Source organism: Lactuca saligna, chromosome 3 (genome assembly GCF_052625555.1).
Source record: "Lactuca saligna cultivar CGN05327 chromosome 3, ASM5262555v1, whole genome shotgun sequence".
Lineage (NCBI taxonomy): Eukaryota > Viridiplantae > Streptophyta > Magnoliopsida > Asterales > Asteraceae > Lactuca > Lactuca saligna.
In genome coordinates, this window is record NC_136419.1 from 18390507 (window position 1) to 18413621 (window position 23115).

Sequence of the window (23115 nt, forward strand, 5' to 3'; positions counted from 1 at the left end):
ATTCTTAAATATAAAATTCTTGATACATTTTAGTATAATTATAGATATTCTAACAGAATGTCATAAAAATGCATAAAATTCTTAAAAAATATCATTCTCAAATATACATTTCTTGAACAAATACATTTTCCCTAAACATTATCATAAACTTCTATTTTAGACAAATAATTATTTTTATGTCCTTGAAGAATTTAATCATCAAATTCTTTTTTAGACATTTCCATCAACACCTATAATACAATATATATCGAAAATATAAACATCATTTTTTTTTTTTGTCAAAATCACAACATTAAAAGAATTGTAAAATTTAAGAAATTTAGAAAGTCTATTTCCAGATCACAGCCCCTCTTGATGCTAAATTAAATTCTGCCAAAACAATAAATCCAAACACCTGTTCAACAATGAATTCCTATGAAAAAAATCAAATCCAAATATCCAATTTAATCCTCCTTTAAATGTTGTTAAACATCAATCAAACACCCACCTAAATGTATTAGGACATCCCCATTGATTTACAATCAACAACAACAACAACAACAACAATAACAACAACAACAACAACAACAAAAAAAAAAAAAAAAAAAAAAAAAAAAAAAAACACTTTCTTCTTAGCTTCAATCAAGAACAATAAAAAGAAAATAGAATAAGAGGAAGAAGGAACGACCTGGGATATTCAAGCAAAAACCACCGAGACCCCTCCACTGGTACGGATCGTTGCTGCTGCTTCGTCCCTTTTGTTGCTTTGGTTCGTCAAACCTAAGGGTTAGCCCCCTCCATTTTGCGATCGATTAGCCACCACCAAGAATCGTCACAACTTGTTGTTTCATTCTTCTTCTTACGTTCGGACTCATCAACTCTGGAGACCATCAGACTCTGCCTGTCGAACACCAAGCAACACAAACACCACCGAGTTTGCGACTTGGGTTCCTTCAGATAAACATGTAATCTCGATTGAAGTAAAATGTGATTTTCTTGTTTGGGTTTCTGGTAGAGATCGTATGTTCTCTGATGAAGAATGCAATCTTTAGTTGGAACGAGATTTAGGGTTAACGCTATGAAACCGATTCTTATTTAAAGGGAAATTAATTGATTTAAATTTACCAAAATTAATTAATACCTAAGATTGCAATTTTACTCTTATTTAGATATTTGAAATGATTGGTCCACATTCATCCTTATATCCACACAATATATTAGTTAGAATACCTAAACCTATATATATATATATATATATATATATATATATATATATATATATATATATGGATGAATTCAACATTAAACCAAAATAACTCATAGAACCATAAAACCACATTTTCAACCATAAGACCATTTCAAAATGAATGACGGTATAATGGTAAAATAATCTAGGGATAATGACTTAAAAGAGTTATATACTGTACACATTCAGTCCTTATGACCGGTTACTCCAGGATAATCAGGAAAAATTACTTAATAGGGTAATATATTTCTCATTTTGTACACATGTAGTCCTTAATATATATATATATATATATATATATATATATATATATATATATATATATATATATATATATATATATATATATATATATATTGTTCTCATTCAGTACTTATTAATGTGGGACAATCATTGATGAAAGTGTGTAGGGTTGTTGATGTTTATGTGTAACGTCTCATTTTCACAAATGGAACTCGAATCAGATCAAAACATGATTTTTTTTTAACAACACACATCGTTCAACAATACACACACAATTTTTGTTCAAGAACACACATATGAATTTTCAGATCTTCAGATATATTCATTCGATTTTCAGATCCTAATATATCTTCATTCGATTTTCAAGAATACATACCCAGATCTTATGTGTGTGTGTATGTGATTATGTTTATTATCTAAAAATCAAAATCTAAAAAGATGAACACGAACACACACTAAAAAAAAAAAAAAAGATAAACCTGAACACTATATAGCTATCTCATGTAAGATATCGCGAGAAAAATCTAAAAAAAAAAATGATTCATAAGTACTGAATGAGTACAAAAACAAAAATGACTTATTTTGCAACAAAAGTATATATTAAGGACTAAATGTGTACAAAAATATTAAGGACTAAATGTGTACAAAATGAGAAATATATTACCCTATTAAATCATTTTTACCGGCTAACCTAGAGTGTCGGTCATAAGGACTAAATGTGTAAAATTTAACAAGTTGAAAGAGTAAATATTGACGAAATGAAAGTAAGTGACTAAATGTGTACAAATCAAATAATATATTATCTTTGTAAGTCATTATCCCAATAATCTATTGAAACACACAAATAGGAAAAATTAATATGTTCCAAATAATAGAATACTACCACAATTAAATCGTAATATATTAGGAGACGAGCTTTCAAGTTAATGTTCATAACAACAATTATACAAAAAATATAAAATTTTGATGGACATATGTTCATAACTGAACATTTATACAAAAATCTACAATTTTAATCAACAAATCAATTGAAGAACATATGTTCATCACTCAACATTTACTCAAAGTATAACTTAGATGTGTCTATATTCATATGTTCATACATGTTTAGAATTGAACGTTTATATAAAAATTTAGATATGCCCATGTTCATGAATGAATATTTATATAAAAACTTATAAATATGCAACATATGTTCAAACATATTCATAATTGAATATTTATACAAAAACTTATATTTACGTATGTTCTTGAATGAATAATTTCTATAGAAACTCACAAATATACAAAATAGGTTCATACATGTTCATAATTAAATATTTTTACAAAAACTTAGATTTGTCTATGTTCATAAATGAACACTTACACAAAAATTCATAAATGTGAAACATACGTACATGCATGTGCAAAAATTAAACATTTATACAAAATTAAATCTAGGTGCCCATGTTCATAAATGAACATTTATACAAAACACCATAGAATATAAATGCTCATACATGTTCAAGACATTCAATATTGACTATTTATGAATGTTCATAAAATACAATCCAACACATCTTCGACCAATGAAGCATCCACTGCAACAATCTCCAAATTTGATTTATACTCATATGCCTTCAAAATCTTATTTCAAAACACCCTCCAAAAGATGTAAAAAAAAAGTGAATGTGATAACTCAAACTAGAATAAATGTATAAATATATATAATTTGACTATATTATTAAAATAATATAATGGGTGATTAAGTAAGAGTAAATAGAGAAATTATGGAATTTTAATTCCAAAACCCATCACTTTGATTAGTGTTATAAATTTGGATTTTTGGGTTAACTAGAAAGGTTACAAACTTAGGCATTATAAAAGGCATGAGAAATAAAGTGTAATGCCCACAAAAAAAGTGCAAGGAAGGTTGGGGAAACAAAAGAGAATTCAGGGTTTGAAGTTCATAAAGGTTTTCAAAGCTATTTTAGAAATTAAGGGTGTATGCCTGCGGGTAGCGTGACGACATCCGGTTAAGACTAACGCCATCAAGGTGAGTTTTTTCGTCATCTGTGGTTGCTCGCACATAAATGTTTATCATATGGTTTATTATGTGGTTTCTGTTTTTTTATTGATAGTATGGTTTATGATATGTATGGTTGCGTACGACTATTATTTTGGATTTGTTGTCTACTGTGTGTGTATGTTTTTTTTTGGGACTTGTTTAGTGGGAACGGGTGGGGTGTTTAATCGTCGTGAGCATGATGGATGTGTGTGATCAACGGGGATGGGAATTGAGATTTATACTCATTTCCTTGGATATTTAAAATACTTGAGTACAATGGATGATTAGTTGTCTCAATGAGAAAGGGAAACGAATCTTTGGTTCTTTCTCTGGATAATTAATCGTTCCCCTAAATTATGGCATCGGATGATATATTTGTTGTATGATTTATTGAACATATATGATAAAAGTGTTTGTTTTTTAAGTGATGAACATGTATGTGCAACACGAACTCACTAGGCCCTAGGCTTACCCATTTAGATACTTTAAATGTGTGCAACCATGAAACTATTTAGCAAGTGGCAGGAAAAAAGTTCAAGGAGAAGGATTGATCCAGAAGTCAACAGAGGAATTCCGCAAAGACGTAACACCCGACGTTGTTTAGTTGAAGACTTTGTTTTATTTTATTTTGTTTCCGCTATAGTTTAGTCTATAAGTAAATTTAGAATTGATCTTGGGAGATGTTGGAACGATTATTTGTTATATAATCTATATATGAAAATTGGGGTGTTACAAGTTGGTATCAGAGCGTGGTTTAAGCAGATTAGGTGTTTCCGTGAACACTTAAGCTTAGACGGAAGGAGCGAGAAGTAACCTAGCAACTAATTTAGACCATATCTTACTAGTAGGCATCATATCCTCAGGGATATCAGAGAGGCTTACTAACGTAACACTAGATCGGGAAGACATTCTAATTTGGAGCCGATGTTTCTGCACCCAAAGAAGAACTAAAGACTCCCGTAAACCCTATTTCCAGTTATTGGCGCGGTTAGGTTCGAGGTAGAGGTAGGTGTAAGGGAAGAGGTCTAGGAGTCATCAAAGCACCGGTGTGAGCACAATTGGTGAAATTGAGCTCTAACTCCAATCGAGGTTGTGGCCTGGGTCAAGATTGCGGATAAGGTCGTGCAACAAATTGTTGGATTAATGTCTAAGTCCATAACTATAATTGGTAAGACTTGACCCGACCCAGCATGGTCCATTTGGGTTGCAAACCTTCATGCACTTGGATAGACTATAATGAGAGAAATAAGACACTTATGGTTATTAATATATTATAAGTTCTAGTATATTAATAATAAGAATAATAAGATTATTTAATTAGTATTGATCAAGAATTAATCTAGGATTAATTAAGTGATCAAAAGAAGACTAATTAAATATATGGGTTGATTGTGTAAATCATCCATACTTATATAGTGGGCTAATGCTCCATGGATAATCAAGTTGGGCTAAAACCCATAGGATGGTCCATGGGTGCTCCATGGTGTATTTGAACCCATGGATCCAAGGAAATGGAAAGCCATGACAATTAAGGATTTACCCTAATTGTAACACTATATAATGATATTATTCTTGACAAAAATCGGCCACTAGGATTATTCTAGAGAGGGCTAGCCGATTTCATGAAGTGTAGAACTCTCTCAAGTTATTCTAAGTGTTTTGATAACTGTGATTCCATTTGAGGCTTCCACACTATTGGGGCTAGGCACTCAAGCTTCATGAAGACTTTCTACATCAAAGAGGTATGTATTCTATCTTGTTATATTCATGTTTTGTATGCTAGATTAGGATAATACCTTGGATGTTCTTATTTGCATGTATAATAGAGAAAACATAGATCCAAGGTATTTAGGGTTGCATGTACACTTAGGAGTGTTAGAATGCTCAAAACCCAACAGTGGTATCAGAGCCTAGGCTTGTTTTCTTGTTATACTTGCAATAGAAGCTGAAAAATCGAGTTTTGATGCTGTCAGCCCAGCAGACTCGCCGAGTCCATGAAGGGACTCGACGAGTCCAAGGCAAAATGCATCCAACTCGCCGAGTTTTGTTCATGCACTCGACGAGTTGGACCCCAGACAGCATATTTTCGAGGTTTTTGGCTAGAAATGGACTAGGAACATTACCCTACGTTGTTTTTGAACTTATAAACTTGTTTTTTAATGTGGTAATGTTCATGCTAATCCATTTTCAAAGATAATTGTCAATAGATTCATGTTTTGTATTAGTTTAAGGTTTAGACTAATTACATGAAGAAGTTTGATATGAATTATCTTGTTCTTATGAGTTGCTTAGATTAATAGAAAAGTTAATTGAAATAGTTGTTTTCAATCCATTTTAATCTAAGAGTTGAGTATAAAATGTGTTTGTGTAACTTGTCCTCAAGTTACATGAAGAGTCACATTAAAGACTCATAAAACTCATAAAAGTTGGTAATGGTTACAAAATGAAGAGTCTTGTGTCATTCAATTTTTTTTTATGACTCCATAACTTGTCCTCAAGTTATGGAAATTCAAGAGTCACTTCATTAATAAATAAATAAATAAATAAATAAATAAATAAAGTGTAACCTTAATTAATTCCATAAGTTATAAAAATAAAGAAAAGATTATTTCTTTTATTAGTTTAAAGTCTTCCATAAGTTATGGAACTTGAAGAGTTTTTTGGATTAAAACTACTTTAAACACATAAGTTATGGAATTAATTAGTTTTGAATAGTTTCAAAACTTGCCCTCAAGTTTTGGAATTTGAAAGTTTTCTCTTATGAATACTTTAATTCCAAGTTAGCCCTTAGAATTTTAAAAGAGTTAAAATTCAACACTTATACTATTTATAACATTAATGGTTAATTATTATATATATGTATAAGAACAAGTCGTTTTACCGTTAGTAGGCCTCATTCACGAAGCCGGTCTATAAGGTGGGTATAAGGTTGTTGCCTATAAAATGGCGACTTAATGGGTGTCTACTCTCACCCACCGCTTGCTTGATCGGTGGAGGGTCGTTAGCCGAACGGGTAGGACAATGACTTTAAATTCTCCCTTCATTAAAAGTATTAATGATAAATACTAAAGTAACTAAAATCTTAATAATTCCCAATCTTAGTTACTTTAGGAAAAATGTGAATTTGGTGCTAGCTCATGCAATTCACACTTTGTACCTTACCAAGTCGTTGGTGGAGCGTGTGTGGTTAACCGGCACACTAACTTGGACTAGTAAGGACCACGAAGGGTGACTTAATGTTTTTCATATATCAATGGAGCGTGTGTGGTTAACCGGCACATTGATTAGGTGATAATATTAAGGATACCAAGTGAATTGGTATGGTTATTCACACCTTGTTTTGTGATCCTCGGCATCCCAGTCACAAAATTTGAGAGGGCACACTCGAGATTGAAACATGCCATTGAAAAGTTCAATGAATCTCAAAAGATCTAGGAATTTCAAATCCAATTAAAACCTAATAAATTATTTCGTTTTTCATGGTGGAAATTGGTGAATCGTCATTCGCCTACCTTCAAATATTTTATAGCTTGGATTACGGCATCCCTCTTCTAAGTTATAAAATAGTTTGTTGGGTCCTAGCCTTAATATTTCATATTGGGTGTCATATTAAGGACTTTAAATCAACTATCTTGAATATCTCCCAAAACATGTCTGGTTTAGACATTTATGATCTTCCCAAATCTCTTGAAGATGATGTTCCTCAACATCATGCTTCACTTCCTTTATCTCCTCCAATTATTCTCCCTCACCCACAAGTTCTTGAAAAGTTTAAAGTCACTCAAGCCCTATTGGCAAGTTAAGGTCTTGGTGTGGTCACATCTTGGAGATGTAGTCACATATTGACAAGACGGGAGAGTTGGGTGTCAAAGTCTCGTGAAAGTTGGATGTTCAATCACTTTCTTAGTAACATAGCGGGTCACTTTGGGACTACTATGAGATAGACTATGACACGAGCCTTAATGATCTTATCTATTTGCTTTGTGCTGTGGAATCAGCAATGATTTGGAACACTAGTAAAGCAAATTTTGTTAGAAGATCAACTTCCCAAACCTTAAATGGACATTGGCAATGGTAGCATTGGATATCTAGAAAAGCATTTCTCTTCCCAATGGAAAGGGATCGGCCATAGTCAACTCGGTTGATCAAATGGTAAAGAGAAAGGCTAAGTCTGAGATAGTCTCATGTGCCATTATCAAAGGGTCTACATGTGTTTTGTTGCCAAAGGAAGGGGCATTGGTTGCAAAGCTGCCATAATTTACCTAAGGATGTTAAAGTCGATAAGATTGACTCTACTTCAGGTAAAGTCCACTGTCTAACTCTATTAAGTTTCTATTATGAGATTCTTGATACATGATGTGACTGGGTCACATGGTGATGTTTTAAGAATCAAAGAAAAGGTAAAGAAACTTAAAGAAAGAATATGCTGAATCTGATCGCGTAGATGGATTTCTATCGCGTAGTTTGAAGATCGGATTCTTGAGCTACTTCTTAGGAGTTATAATATATTGCTTGTGAATAGATAACAACAAGTTTTTCATGTGGATTGTAAGGATAAGTTTTTCCGCAAAGTTTTAAAATAAAAGGAAAAAAGGTTTTAATTTTATTTATTTTAAAAATATCCTTACAATGGCATCGGTGGAAAATTGTTGCTTATATGTTTCCAGTAATAGCAATATTGGAAAGTGGATTTGATTCTTTCATTTGTGGTAGTGTCTGAATTTACCAAATGAAGAAAGTTTTTCATCACCCAAGTTTCAATTGGACAGAAACTTGGAATCATACAAGTTGTATTGTATGATGAATGAGAATTTTCATCTTTGAAAAAATTAAGACTAATTCTTTGATCACATGTATATGTGAGTCAATTGAAGGACTAAGGAATTAGGTACACTGGGTGTGCGCTGGTCAAGGTCCACCACAAAGATTGATTTGTCATGATTTACTAAAGATTAGTAAATATGATTATACTTATAAGGTTAAGTATAATTTTGTAACATTGGAAAGGATACAATGTATGACAAAACGAATAAGAAGAATTAAATTAGGCAGAAAGATAAAAGTATCTCAAATCTGAAAAGATGGGAGAGTACTTTAGTATCAGTTTTATGATCATCTTAATGATTTAGAAACCATATTACAAATTCATACTCTAAGGACGTCTTAGTGCATTGTTATGGCTAAGAAGAGAGGTCATGAATTGTTGGATTGGTTAAGATCAAGGAGATGAGTCATACTTCGTTCCAAAACAATTCTTAGAGTCATACTCCAAGATTGTAACATTGAGTGACATAAAGTAAGGTTTAAAACACTTATCAAATGTAGTGTGAAATGTTTCTACTCTTGTACATTTGAGATTGGTAAGTTGTGATGTCTTGGATGAGACAAAGACCAACTAAGACCAATTGTGTGAAGTGTTAGTCTTGATAAGAATCCGCACTATCCCTTGAATATTTGTTATGTTAAGGAATGGTTCTTGACTAGGAAAACTTATATGTCAAGAGGACAGTGGGAGCCTTAAAGATCCTGAAAGAGTTTCAAGAACTAATCAAGAGTGAAACCTGTAATTTATCACTAGCACACGACTTAAGGTTTGCAACCTATCGTGTTGACATAATTCTTATTTCTGTACCTACTTCAAATAAGTTGAATTTACATGTGAGTTATCAGAGTTCAACTTGGAAGCATTGGTGGGCCTTGTGTTACCAAGGTGACAAGAAACTAAGATTGAATAAGTTTAATCCATGTAGGGCTGAATTTATCACTAACCTTATCTTGTGATTATGGTTTTGACAAATTCGCATGGATAGGAACTCATACATTATAAAATCTAAGTGTCATAAGGTTTCTCTCCAATTCATGAAAATGATGGTGAGGAAACGCTTTCACTAAATAGATTTTAAGTAGATATCAATTGTGTCATTTGCATTTTCAAAAGTCATTAGTGGAGCGCGTGTGGTTAACCGGCACACTAACATGGACTTGTGAGAAATGGCAAATGCCTAAACAATTGAGACTATGATTACGGCATCCCTTTTCATAGTTCTGAAAATTGTTTAGACACACATGTGATTTATCTAAGAAAGGATGTATGAATCTAAATTTCAGAAGTCCAGTAGATTTCTGAAAATATGTCAGGGCTAGTGGGAGCATAAGTGTTATGCTGATAATCATCATGTTAGTGGGAGCATGATTATTATTATGATTAGTATTGCAAGCTAGCAATGTTAATTATAGAAAAAAAAATTTCAATTCGTGAAGTTGCAGGGGTTGAAAAGTTGTTTTGCTATAATTAAGGGAGAGGAAATTATACTTCATTTCAACTCTAAAGCTTAGATTGAGATTTTAATCATCTTTAGTCAAGAATATATATAAGAATTTTATGTCTGAATGGTTCGACTTAAGAAAATTCTATATATATTGTGTTTTCAAAATTCAATTATGATTACGGCATCCCTCTTCATAGTTAAATTTTGAAAACATGGCAAATGAAAAATATTGTAGCAAAAGACTGGTCTAGTGTCGTGTCTTTATGTCAAACATCATGAATAGTATCCCATATGCTTCGGATATAGGATCGATTTCATGTGCTATAATATTCATCCTTTCTAAATTTTCCAAATGCTTAAGGCATTTAGAAGGGAAAAGTCTAGAACTGGATATGACTAAAGTGATTAAGCAATTGTCGAGGACAATCTGAGGTTCGCCAAAGATTGGTTGCTCAGGGACATTTGGAAGTCTAGTGTTAATTTTGGTAGGACCATATTGACATTTTCTGAAAAGAGGTAACTCTTGTTCGGAAGTGATAGTCAAATGGGACTATGGAAATGTCTCCATAGGTGGAAGTTATTAAATCTATGTAAGATTAGGAAACTTAATGCAAGAAGGATGTTCCCAAGGAGCTGATCTCCTTTGGAATGCTCTGTAGTGGTTGTTGTCAAGTCTTTCTGACTTCGTGCAAGAGGATCAATGCATATAAGTTTAGAATCTAACAGATTTCAGTAAATGACATAAATTTGGAATTCTTGCATTTACAATAAGGATTTGGGATTGTGAAATGAGTATCATTGGAATTATGTTCAATTTATCTACATCACAATGTAAGGATCATAGACAAACATAGTGTGCATACTTGGGGTATGGCATAACTATTGTTTAGAAAACAAAGTGTACATGCTAGGAGCATGGGATGACTGTTGTTTTATTCGAGTCTTAAGTTGATTATTTGAAACATTGAATAATGTGTAATCAATATGGTGATAAATAAAAAGTGGTTTTATTTATATTCAAAAGGGTCTGAGACCATATTAGATTCGATTATTATTGTGTTTCACTTTGCATGTTTTGACTTCCAAAATAGCTAGGTTATTCTTTCCGAATGACTAAGTTATTTAAACACTCCACAGTCGTTCATATGTTGGAAGTAGGTATGAATCAAGACTGTCATGAATCGGGTTTGTAGATGACTAAATGGGTTTAGTCATGGCAATGGTGCTACAACATTCATGAGTGCTCATAAGTTATGAGTATTGGAATAAACCCACGCTCACTTGTATCACTTCATGGAATTTATCTCGAGTGATCGTGAGACGGTAATATCATATAAATCTTCAAACCTAGAGATATGAGTTGTTACCTATGAGTTGGTTGTGCATTGATTGCACGTAAACGCATCAGTAACTTGATGTTATAAAACGTGCCTTTGTGTACAATTCAACAAGTAGTAGAACAAGCATATGAGTCGAAGTTTATCTGTTCCTTCTAGAAATAGAAGCGATATCTGGGCCCCTCGATGATTTTGTTGTGACCTATGTACCGGCCGGTCAGAACTGAATTGATGTGTTCGATTAAGTTCTTTGTCAAACAAATCGAAAATCGGGAAACAAACTGCTGGATAATAAGTACGGCGTTGTTCCATGTATTTGTCCGGCTGATATCATGAGAACAGAGGATTATATGATCCCTTATCTAAAATGGACAAGTCATTGACAAGATCAGAGTTCATCTACAAGGTCAGAGTTCGACAGAAGCTTTTGAGAGCCACGATTGCCGGTTGGTTCCTGAAGTCATACGCAATAATAGTTTTAGACTTATCCAAGTGGGAGACTGTTGGATTAATGTCTAAATCCATAACTATAATTGGTAAGACTTGACCCGACCCGGCATGGTCCATTTGGGTTGCAAACCTTCATGCACTTGGATAGACTATAATGAGAGAAATAAGACACTTATGGTTATTAATATATTATAAGTTCTAGTATATTAATAATAAGAATAATAAGATTATTTAATTAGTATTGATCAAGAATTAATCTAGGATTAATTAAGTGATCAAAAGAAGACTAATTAAATATATGGGTTGATTGTGTAAATCATCCATACTTATATAGTGGGCTAATGCTCCATGGATAATCAAGTTGGGCTAAAACCCATAGGATGGTCCATGGGTGCTCCATGGTGTATTTGAACCCATGGATCCAAGGAAATGGAAAGCCATGACAATTAAGGATTTACCCTAATTGTAACACTATATAATGATATTATTCTTGACAAAAATCGGCCACTAGGATTATTCTAGAGAGGGCTAGCCGATTTCATGAAGTGTAGAACTCTCTCAAGTTATTCTAAGTGTTTTGATAACTGTGATTCCATTTGAGGCTTCCACACTATTGGGGCTAGGCACTCAAGCTTCATGAAGACTTTCTACATCAAAGAGGTATGTATTCTATCTTGTTATATTCATGTTTTGTATGCTAGATTAGGATAATACCTTGGATGTTCTTATTTGCATGTATAATAGAGAAAACATAGATCCAAGGTATTTAGGGTTGCATGTACACTTAGGAGTGTTAGAATGCTCAAAACCCAACACAAATATGGTTACGCGAGAATAATTAATTGACGAGATTGATCAAGATATGCAATCTACATTGTCGAATGTAAATGTTCAGGACCGAGATGCACTATAGAATGTGAACGGTGGTAACAAGGTTGATGAAGAGGAAGGCTATGGATATGGTATGTCGCTACAATTTCTGACCCTAGCGTTGCACTACGATCACAGAAAGATGTAAACGACAAATGATGAGGTAATTGTTACAAGACATTAATGACTTATAAACCACGAACGTGTCGTTGGGATGCTGATCCTATCCTATCATCAACGTGGATAATAGAGATAAAGGAAATATTTGATTCCGATAAGTGTACAAATAAGGACAATGTGGTTTATGTCGTGACGATGTTTAAAAATGAGGCTTTATATTGATGGGGAAGGTAAAAGAAGTTCGGGTGTCAGATACAATCAATAGGATGTCATGGGATGAGTGTGCTAGAATCTTTAGAGAGATGTTTTGTCCTCGAAAGGCGATCAAGCAATTGGAGGAAGAATTCTTGAGGATGGAACAAGGAAATGTGACAGTGAGAGAGTAAATCAACAAGTATGAAATAATTTAATAGCAGTTACAAGATTTGCTTGATAAGGTTTTTATTCGACATAGTACATCACCATGGGTGCACTAGTAGTGCTCGTCACGAAAAAAAAAGGGGGCGATATATATGCACATGGATTACCAAAAGTCGAAGAAGGTGTAAGATCGTTACGAATTATGGAAGATTAGCATTGTCACTTATTCACTAAGTCGTATGTAAGGAAGGAACCAAGTAAGATTTATTTGATGAGGATTGATGTAACCTTCGGTGTATTGGGTGGACTGAAGAGGAGTCGGAAGAATCCTCGATATAGGAGAAGTGGAAAGTTTTTTTAGAATTGTTTTCCTAATATATGATGACACGTTTAATGAGGACATAGGTGTATGATAGTCAGGAACATAACGGGTGTGGTGTGACTGGCGGGAGATAGGAAATTGAGACGTTACTCATTTCCTTGGATATTTAAATGCTTGCGCACAACGGACAAGTTGTGCCAAGTGGGAAGGGAAGCAGACCATTGGTTCTTTCTCTGGATATATAAAATGCTCTCTTAAACTGTGTCATCGGGTGAAATATACATGACAAAAAAGTTAGTTAAGTTGTATGTTGATAAGATGGTTCAATTGTCTATTTATGACCAGGGCCTTAATTTTATATCATCATTTCAGAAGAGTTTACAACGGGAAATGGATTATCTGTTCATGAAGTTAATGAATGTGGAGATATAACTCATGAAAGCACAATGAAAGTAACGACATAGGGAACGTATGAGATAATAAGACAAAATACCCTTATTTATTTATTTTTAGTTCAAATTCCGAGGACGGAATTTTTCGAAGGGGGGAAGTTTGTGATAACTCAAACTAAAATAAATGTATAAATATATATAATTTGACTATATTATTAAAATAATATAATGGGTGATTAAGTAGCAGTAAATAGAGAAATTATGGAATTTTAATTCCAAAACCCATCACTTTGATTAGTGTCATAAATTTGGACTTTTGGGTTAACTAGAAAGGTTACAAACTTAGGCATTATAAAAGACATGAGAAATAAAGTGTAATGCCCACAAAAAAGTGCAAGGAAGGTTGGGGAAACAAAAGAGAATTCGGGGTTTGAAGTTCATGAAGGTTTTCAAAGCTATTTTAGAAATTAAGGGTGCATGTATGCGGGTAGCGTGACGACATCCGGTTAAGACTAACGCCATCAAGGTGAGTTTTTTCGTCATCTGTGGTTGCTCGCACATAAATGTTTATCATATGGTTTATTATGTGGTTTTCGTTTTTTTATTGATGGTTTGTTTTATGATATGTATGGTTGCGTACGACTATTATTTTGGATTTGTTGTCTACTGTGTGTGTGTGTGTGTTTTTTTAGACTTGTTTAGTGGGAACGAGTGGGGTGTTTAATCGCCGTGAGCATGGCGGATGTGTGTGATCGATGGGGATGAGAATTGAGATTTATACTTATTTCCTTGGATATTTAAAATACTTGAGTACAATGGATGATAAGTTGTCTCAATGAGAAAGGGAAACGAATCTTTGGTTCTTTCTCTGGATAATTAATCGTTCCCCTAAATTATGGCATCGGGTGATATATTTGTTGTACGATTTATTGAACATATATGATAAAACTGTTTGTTTTTTAAGTGATGAATATGTATGTGCAACACGAACTCACTAAGCCCTAGGCTTACCCATTTATATACTTTAAATGTGCGTAACCAGGAAACTATTTAGCAAGTGGTAGGAAAAAAGTTCAAGGAGAAGGATTGATCCAGAAGTCAACAGAGGAATTCCGCAAAGACGTAACACCCGACGTTGTTTAGTTGAAGACTTTGTTTTATTTTATTTTGTTTCCGCTATAGTTTAGTCTATAAGTAAATTTAGAATTGATCTTGGGAGATGTTGGAACGATTATTTGTTATATAATCTATATATGAAAATTAGGGTAAAAATCATATATAAGTGGTAGCTTACCTTTAGATTATAAAAGTTTGTGCTTCCGTTCTCATAAACAGTTATTACAAAAAATATCCACAATTTCCCATTTGGAAAATATGAATCCATTAACATGTGATTAATTAAGGTGAGTGTAACTTACTAGTTACTTGGAATTCGAAAATGGGGTTATCATGCACATGGGAAGGGATAGATACAAGGTTTTTGTTTTTCAAAAATAAAATTCATAATATATGAATTCATAATATATGGAATTAAGTTTGAAAATTTGGGATTCTAAACCGGAAACATAAAACCCAATTCTTATCAGCAAAGTGGAGACATCTCTTCATGAAGCCGCCAGTACCTTTTTTTTTATTATTTTTTTTTATTATTTTTTTTTTAAATAGACCGGAAGCTGCTGGTAACTAGGTTTAGAAATAAGAAAGAGGGATAGTTATGTGTATGGGAGAGCATGGTGTTGTTTGGTACGGTTTTAGCGCCAAACCGAACCGCAAACCGTAAGGTGCGGCTTTTGAATTCTAGAAACTGTTAAGTGCGGTTTTTCAGTGGTTTGTTTTGCGGTTTTTGAGCGCGGTTTCGGTTTGTACCGGATCGGTGTTGGTTTTAAACTGAGTCAAACATAAGGTGCGGTTGTTTATGTTCACCGGTACAATTTTTTTAATTGTAGTGTTCATGTGAATATTTATGATTGTATAACATGCTATCATTTCGTTTCCTCACGTTTAGAAACTGTAATTTTGAGTATTTTATGTTGTTTACTTGATCACTTCATTTGGAATTCATATTCCCAAGCTCATTTTTTATTCAATTTGTGCTTAGAAGTTACAAGTTTGCAAGTTGTAGCTCAAATAATGTACACTTTATACAAAATCATTAAGTCACAAACACGAAGAGACAAACTCAAACATTAAACCTAATACCTAATTACTAATTACCATAAAGTTCAATATATAATATATGTAGAAATTAGAATTTATTATTATTTTTAAATAATATGTATAATTGTATAATATAAATTAGTGATTTATTTTATTGTTAATAAGCTTGTGGTGCGGTTCGGTTTTGGTGATCCGGTTTCTAGATAAAAGCCGCACTAGATCAATAAATTCGGTTTTTCAAAAAAATAAAATCCGTACCATCGGTTTTTGCGTCGGTTTTAGTTTTTCGGTTGCAGTTTATTGTGGTGTTAGCGGTTTTTCGTTTATCAGTTCGGTTTTTGCTCTTCACTAGTTATGTAGATCTTTAATTAAAGCTAATTTGAAGGCTAATTTTTTTCCTAATTAATTTAATATGTAACTGTTGTTATACAATTTTCAATTTTGGATACTATTCATAAAAGTGTATAATTTTATTATGTACCATAATATAATAAGATAAAAAGATTGTTCCTTTAGGAACAGTAAATGGTTCCTATTTGTCCAATTTTTATTTTATTTTATTTTATTTTTATTTTTATGTTCCTTTTTAATATATATTTTTTTTCCAAATGTCCTTTTGTTTTAAAGCATCCTTTACACCTGGACACCACTGCTTCCAATGAGATACTGGCAATAGAATACCCACAGCTAATCTCAGTATCACTTAGGTGCTGTTTGTTTTTTCTGAGGTAAAATGTCTGCAATCTGCGGATCACATCTGTAGACCTCTACTGTAGAAGAGGTAGACCAAACGTCTGCAGTCTGAAAAAAGAAGACTGTTTATTTTTTTAACATCTGCGGGCTATTAAAATAAACTGAAATCTAAATAAACTGATTTTTTAAAACTTCAAAGCGAATTTTTTATATATTTTTACGACTTTATTATAAATATATAACGAATCTAGATCAATTTTTATGTATTATTATATAAAAAATAAAAATAAAAATGGTATTAATTCATATACATATTTGATAAAAACCAAAAACTTTGATTGCAAAGTTATAACTAAACATTATAATTAGTGATCAAAGAATTTGATACATAAATAGATGGAAATAAACTTCGATTTTTTCAAATAAATCTATTAAAAACGTACGATAAATATTTTCTCGAGAAATTGATGATACTCTATTAAATAAAGTTTTACAAAATTTTGGCAAAAAAATATAAGAATATATTATGATTTTTTTTCATATTTATATAAACAACTTCAACGACTATTATTATAATAAATTTTTATTTATAAATTTGTTAAAAATATCATGTTTGTATCGTCAAATGTTTTTTTTTAAGTTTTGTAATTTTTTTTTCATATTGTTTATCATTAATAAAGTTGGAAAAAATATAAATTAAAAAAAAAACTTAAAAAAAATAAAGATATATATGTTTTTTTTAAGCTAGAAGATGTCTGAAGATGTTAGAAGACTCTGGTCCACATCTGCGCCAAGAAGAGGGTGCGCAGACATTTTTAGGTCTGCAGTCTTCAAAAAAACAAACAGTCTGCGAAGACTAATGTCTGAGCGTGGTCTGCGCGGCGCAGACAGAAGACGTCTCGCAGATCTGCAGACAAAAAACAAACACTACCTTAGTATTCTTTCCAACCTACTCTTTGCAACGTGTTCGTCTCATGTTTCATCGCCTCTCTAAGCCCATAACCGACTTCCACCAACCATGTGACTTATCCACTTCTTCTTTTCAAAGAATCTGAAAGGCCATTGTTTTCCGGTTGTTGATTCGCATCTTCACTCCGCTCCTTTCTTGCTTATCACCGCTTCCAAACCGGTATTCGAAACATGCATTTTATGACACTGAAGAGTTCGCGTTCGAACTTTTCAGGTGTTTTAGCTCCATTAAGCTCTGAATATGCATCCAAGCTGCTCTCAAATCACTGCTCCACCTGAAATATCTAAAAATGACAAAAAAAAAAAAAAAAAAAAAAAAAAAAAACACATGAGCAGTACGAGAATTCTAGCGATAAACATGAGTTGAACATTATTTAAACTAATGCACGTTCAAATATGTAAAATATGATGCAAAATGCTAATAAAATGTAAAATATGATGCAAAATGCTAATAAAAACTACCTTAAAATATGCATAAAAATAACATATGTCAATCATTTTTCTCACATGTTTAATTCATATTAAATGTTTAAGAAAAGAAGCATCGTTAAAACTTTCTTCTCCACGTCGACTATCTACTTTACATAACTCGATTCATTGAAATTATGTAATTAATAACTTTTTATATTGAAATATGTAACAGTAAAAATAATTGAAACTTTGCATGTATCCAGTAAAAAAAAAAAAAGGCTTTCATGCATAAGTAACAATAGTATAGAATGTTCAATGTCAAATTTGAACAGAATCTATTTTCTTATTTGGGCTGGGCTTTTAAATGTTATAGCCCAAACTTGCGTCGTGTAATATATATTTTAGGGATAACTAAAAAAAATGGAATATATGAATAAATAATTAAAATTATTTATTTACTCGCTGTTCCAGAAAAAAAGTTTATCAAAATGGCCATCGAGTAAATAAAAAATTCAAATTTGGATCGCATATGATGTCTATTTTTTATATATACTAAATTAGGTATAAAACCCTTATATTATATGGGTTGATTAAAAAAATTAAATATTAAAATTTAAATAATAATTATTTTTAAAATAAAATTTTTAAATAGAGAATAAAGAAACATATTAATTACAAATTACTATCATATTTATTACATTAATATCATGCGGTTTTTTAATTTCAAATTTTGAAAAAACTCATAAATTAACATGTGGATATTATTTATTTAAAAAAATCATAAAATAACAAATGACAAAATTGATGAAAGATTGATAACACATATATCGTAATCTATTTGTTATTTTCTTCAGATTTCAAACATATTCTTGAAATTTTTGGATAGATATTTTTTGTCAAGAATCCAAGATGTATATTTCTATCAGAAAATATATATATATATATATATATATATATATATATATATATATATATATATATATATATATATATATATATATATATATATATATATATATATATAATGTTAGTTCAAAACTGAACTATTTCTCTGGAAATGACTCAAAACTTGGTTACAAATATAAATGCACATTTCTAATGATCAGTTATGTAATTATCCGTGCATTTAACCAAATCTGTATGTCCAAAATTACTTAAACATATACAACTTTATTAACTTTGATTATTCTGTTATATACATATGTCATCTTTTACATTTCTGAAAATGTTTTAAAACCAATAAAATATTCAATGTCAAATTTGAACGGAATCAATTTTCTTATTTGGGCTGGGCTTTTAAATGTTATAGCCCAAACTTACGTCGTGTAATATATTTTAGGGATAACCAAAAAAACATATTGTTATGGAATATATGAATAAATAATTAAATTTATTTATTTATCTCACTGTTCCATTAAAAAAAAAGTTTATCAAAATGGCCATCGAGTAAATAAAAATTCAAATTTGGATCGCATATGATCTCTATTTTTTTGTTATATACTAAATAACACCTATATTGTAATCTATTTGTTTCAATTTTAATATATTCTTGAAATTTTTTGGATAGATATTTTTTGTCAGAATCCAATATATATATATATATATATATATATATATATATATATATATATATATATATATATATATATATATATATATATATATATTCAGGTTCATTAAACCGTGAAACCAAATCTAAAAATAACTTTAAAATGCAAAATAAACGGAAAAATCCAAATATTCCTTTTTTTAAATATTATTTTCAGAACTTGAATTAACTAAAAAAAATAAAAATAAATAAAATCCCATTTTTTTTTAAATACGTGAAATATTCTAATAGAATATTACACTGATATATTCTAAAAAATAATTTTAAAATACAAAATAAATGGAAAAATCTAAAAAAATTTAAATATTATTCTCGGAACATGAATTAACTAAAAATAAAAAAAAATTAAAAAAAAATCCCGTTTTTTTTTTTTTTTTTTTGAAAAATACGTGAAATATTCTAATAGAATATTACACTGTACATATTCTAAAAAATAATTTTAAAATGTAAAAAAAATGGAAAAATCCAAAATTTCTTTTTTTAAATATTATTTTCGGAACTTGAGTTAACTAAAAAAAATTTAAAAAAAATAAAAAAATGCATCTCACAGTTTCACAAAATATAGGTGGTCTCAAATGAACCTAACTATATATATATATATATAGGGAAGAGTTATATGGAAAATAAGAAAATAAAAAACCGTAAAAATCATAAAAATGCATAGAAAAACATAGAGATCACAAAACTTTTTTTTTGAGTCTATATATGAAAAAATCGTGGGTTTTTAATAAAAATCACTGAAAAAAATAAAAAATCGATTTTTTTTTCCAACGAATTTGAAGAAAAAGCTGCGATTTTTTCATTTATAAAGTCAAAAAAAATTGTGATCTCTAAATATTTTTTATACTTTTTTTTATTTTTAAGGTTATATATATATATATATATATATATATATATATATATATATATATATATATATATACACACACTCACACATGCTTGATAAAAACCTCTTCTACATGCCACTTGTCTTTTTTTTAGACTTTATTTTGCCACGTGTCATGTTTCTGTTTACCCAAAATTTGATTTCCCGCTCATCTTCCCTTCCTTTGTTAATGGATGTCATCCCCAAAAATCAGGGATCCTAATTTAAAACTTAGTTGTTATCCCAATAAATCAGGAATGCTAATTCATCTCTTAATTTCTATATTTGTATTATGCATTCCATTGATGCATCTCACCGTTTGTTATTCCTTATTATGTGATGCGTCGATTGAACTCTGGAATACACAACTCTCTCCTACATCCTTCTCTCTTGCCATCAGTCAGTTCCAGAAGAAAGCAAATACACTTTCGCCTCCGCCATGTATTCTCTCTACAACAACAATAACAACAACAGGTATACCACTTTGCCACCTTTCGTGACTAGGTTGTTCCTCCGGTAACCGGCCTTCCCACCAAGAAAAGTATTAAAGGTTTATAACATTCATCAAATATGGAAAGTTGTGATGTCTTGAATAAGACAAAGACCGACTAGGACCAATTTATGAAGTGTTTTGATAAAAAAAAAAAAAAAAAAAAAACTACACTAACTCTTGAATATTTGTTTGTTAAGAAATGTTTATTGACAAAAGAATCTTGTATGTCAAGGAGTCAGTGGGAGTCTTAATGGTCTTGAAAGGTTTCAAGAACAAGTCAAATAAACCTTATTGATCATCACTATCACATGAGTTGAGGTTTACAACCTATCATGTTGACATTATTTTGTTTTTGTGCTGTTTCCAATTGAGTTAATTATGCATGTGAGTCCTATGAGTTCTCATTTTGAACGCATAAAAGGCAAGGCACCTTAATCAATGAAAGGTACATTGATAGGAAAAGGTGAGCTGCTTAACTACTTGGAAGATGTGGTGGGCAGCTGTGCTACCATAAGGCAAGAAATCAAGATTAAGAAAGTTCGGTCCATATGAGTTTGAATTTGTCATAAACTTTGTTTTTAAAAAATTCGCATGGATAGGAACATATACACCATTAAAATCTAAGTGTCATAAGATTTCCTCCTTCATGAAAATGATTGTGAGGAAATGCTTTCACTAAGAAAGATTTTAAGAAGATAGTGATTGTAAAGTTGCATTCTCGAATTCAATTATGGTTACGGTATCCCTTTCCATGATTTGAATTGTGAGGTTTGGCAATTAGTCTTAATTGTTTAGACACACATATAAGCTATCTAAGGAAAAGGTGTATAAGCTTAAGAGGCCTTGATAAAATATTATCAAAGCATTAAGTATTAGAAACATGGACTTAAGAAATTCAATAGGTATTGTTTTTCTGGAAGTTAAGATGTTTTGAATACATGTCGAAGCTAGTGGGAGCATAAGTGTTATGTTTTATTATAATCATCATGATAGTGGGAGCATAAATGTTATGATTGTATGATTATTAAGGCAAGTATTGCAAGTTGGCAATATTAATTATAGAAAACAAGAGTTATACCTTGCAAAGTGGTAAGGTTGTAAAGTTGTTTTGCTATAATTAAGGGAGAGAATATTATGCTTCGTTTCAAATCTAAAAGCTTAGGTTGAGAAATGTTGATAAATTTAGTCAAAGATACATAGTGTGTTCTTAAAATTTCGATTATGATTACGGCATTCCTCTTCACAATTCGAATTTTGAGAACATAGCAAATAAAACATTATGCGTCGTGTCCCATATGCTTCGGGTATAGGATCGATTGCAAATGCTTTAATATTTGACCATTCTAAAATTTTCCAAATGTCTAGCGCATTTAGAGGGAAAAGGGACTAGAATCGGTTTTGACTAAAATAATTAAACAACTATCAAAGGACAATCCAAAGTTCGACGAGGATTGGTCGCTTGTGAGTAGTTGGAAGCATGGTATTGAATGGAAAATTTAGAGGGAAAAGGGACTAGAATCGGTCTTGTCATCACATTGACCCCATCATAAAAGATTGACATCTCTTGCTGCACATTTAGGTCATGTTGCGGGCAGTTTCTGAGTAAGCCCTTGTAACGCTCCCACACTTTGTACAGTGACTCCCCAGGCTGTTGCTCAAAGTTGGCTATTGCCTTCTTGAGTTTGGCTATCTTGGATGGCGGGCAAAACTGGTCTAGGAATTGCTCACGCATTTGAGCCCAAGTGGTGAGTGTACCCGGTGGGAGTGCTTTTAACCATTCCTTAGCAGTTCCTTTGAAAGTAACGGGCAGCATCCTAAGCAGGACGGTGTTCCTGTTGACATTTGGTACATTGAAGTAATCAGCAATGTCATTGACTTCATCTAGATGCTTAAAAGCATCCTCATGGTCTTTCCCGAAAAATGGGATGTCCTTCAGCGCAGTCAATATGTGTCCCTTCAGCTCGAATGTGGCATTGGCAGGTATTGCGGGTTGGACTAATCCGGGACCCACATCTTCTCGGATCCGCTTCTTGTAAGCTCCCATGGACATTTCTTCAATATTTGCCATCTCGTTCCTTGGCTCGTTCTTGGGTTTACTCGTGTGTTCTTCAAATTCTGGCTCGGTGTCGCTTTCGTACTCGGGTTGCACGGGTGAATGATCCAAATGCTCAAGATTGCTCTAGTGCTTCGTTGAGGAACTTGACTCTCCTGTCTTCTTTCCTGACTTCCTAGAGAAGGCTGACTTCAATTCTTGCAAGGGCGTCTTTTTCTTGTGAATTGCAG

The 23115-nt window shown here is 31.8% G+C and overlaps 1 non-coding gene across 1 annotated transcript; it reads left to right on the plus strand.

Moving 5' to 3' along the window:
- Positions 1–22409: 22409 nt before the first annotated feature.
- Positions 22410–22516, plus strand: LOC145038141 (small nucleolar RNA R71). Its single transcript, XR_013679206.1, has one exon. It is a non-coding gene; the product is annotated as a small nucleolar RNA R71 (small nucleolar RNA).
- Positions 22517–23115: the final 599 nt, after the last annotated feature.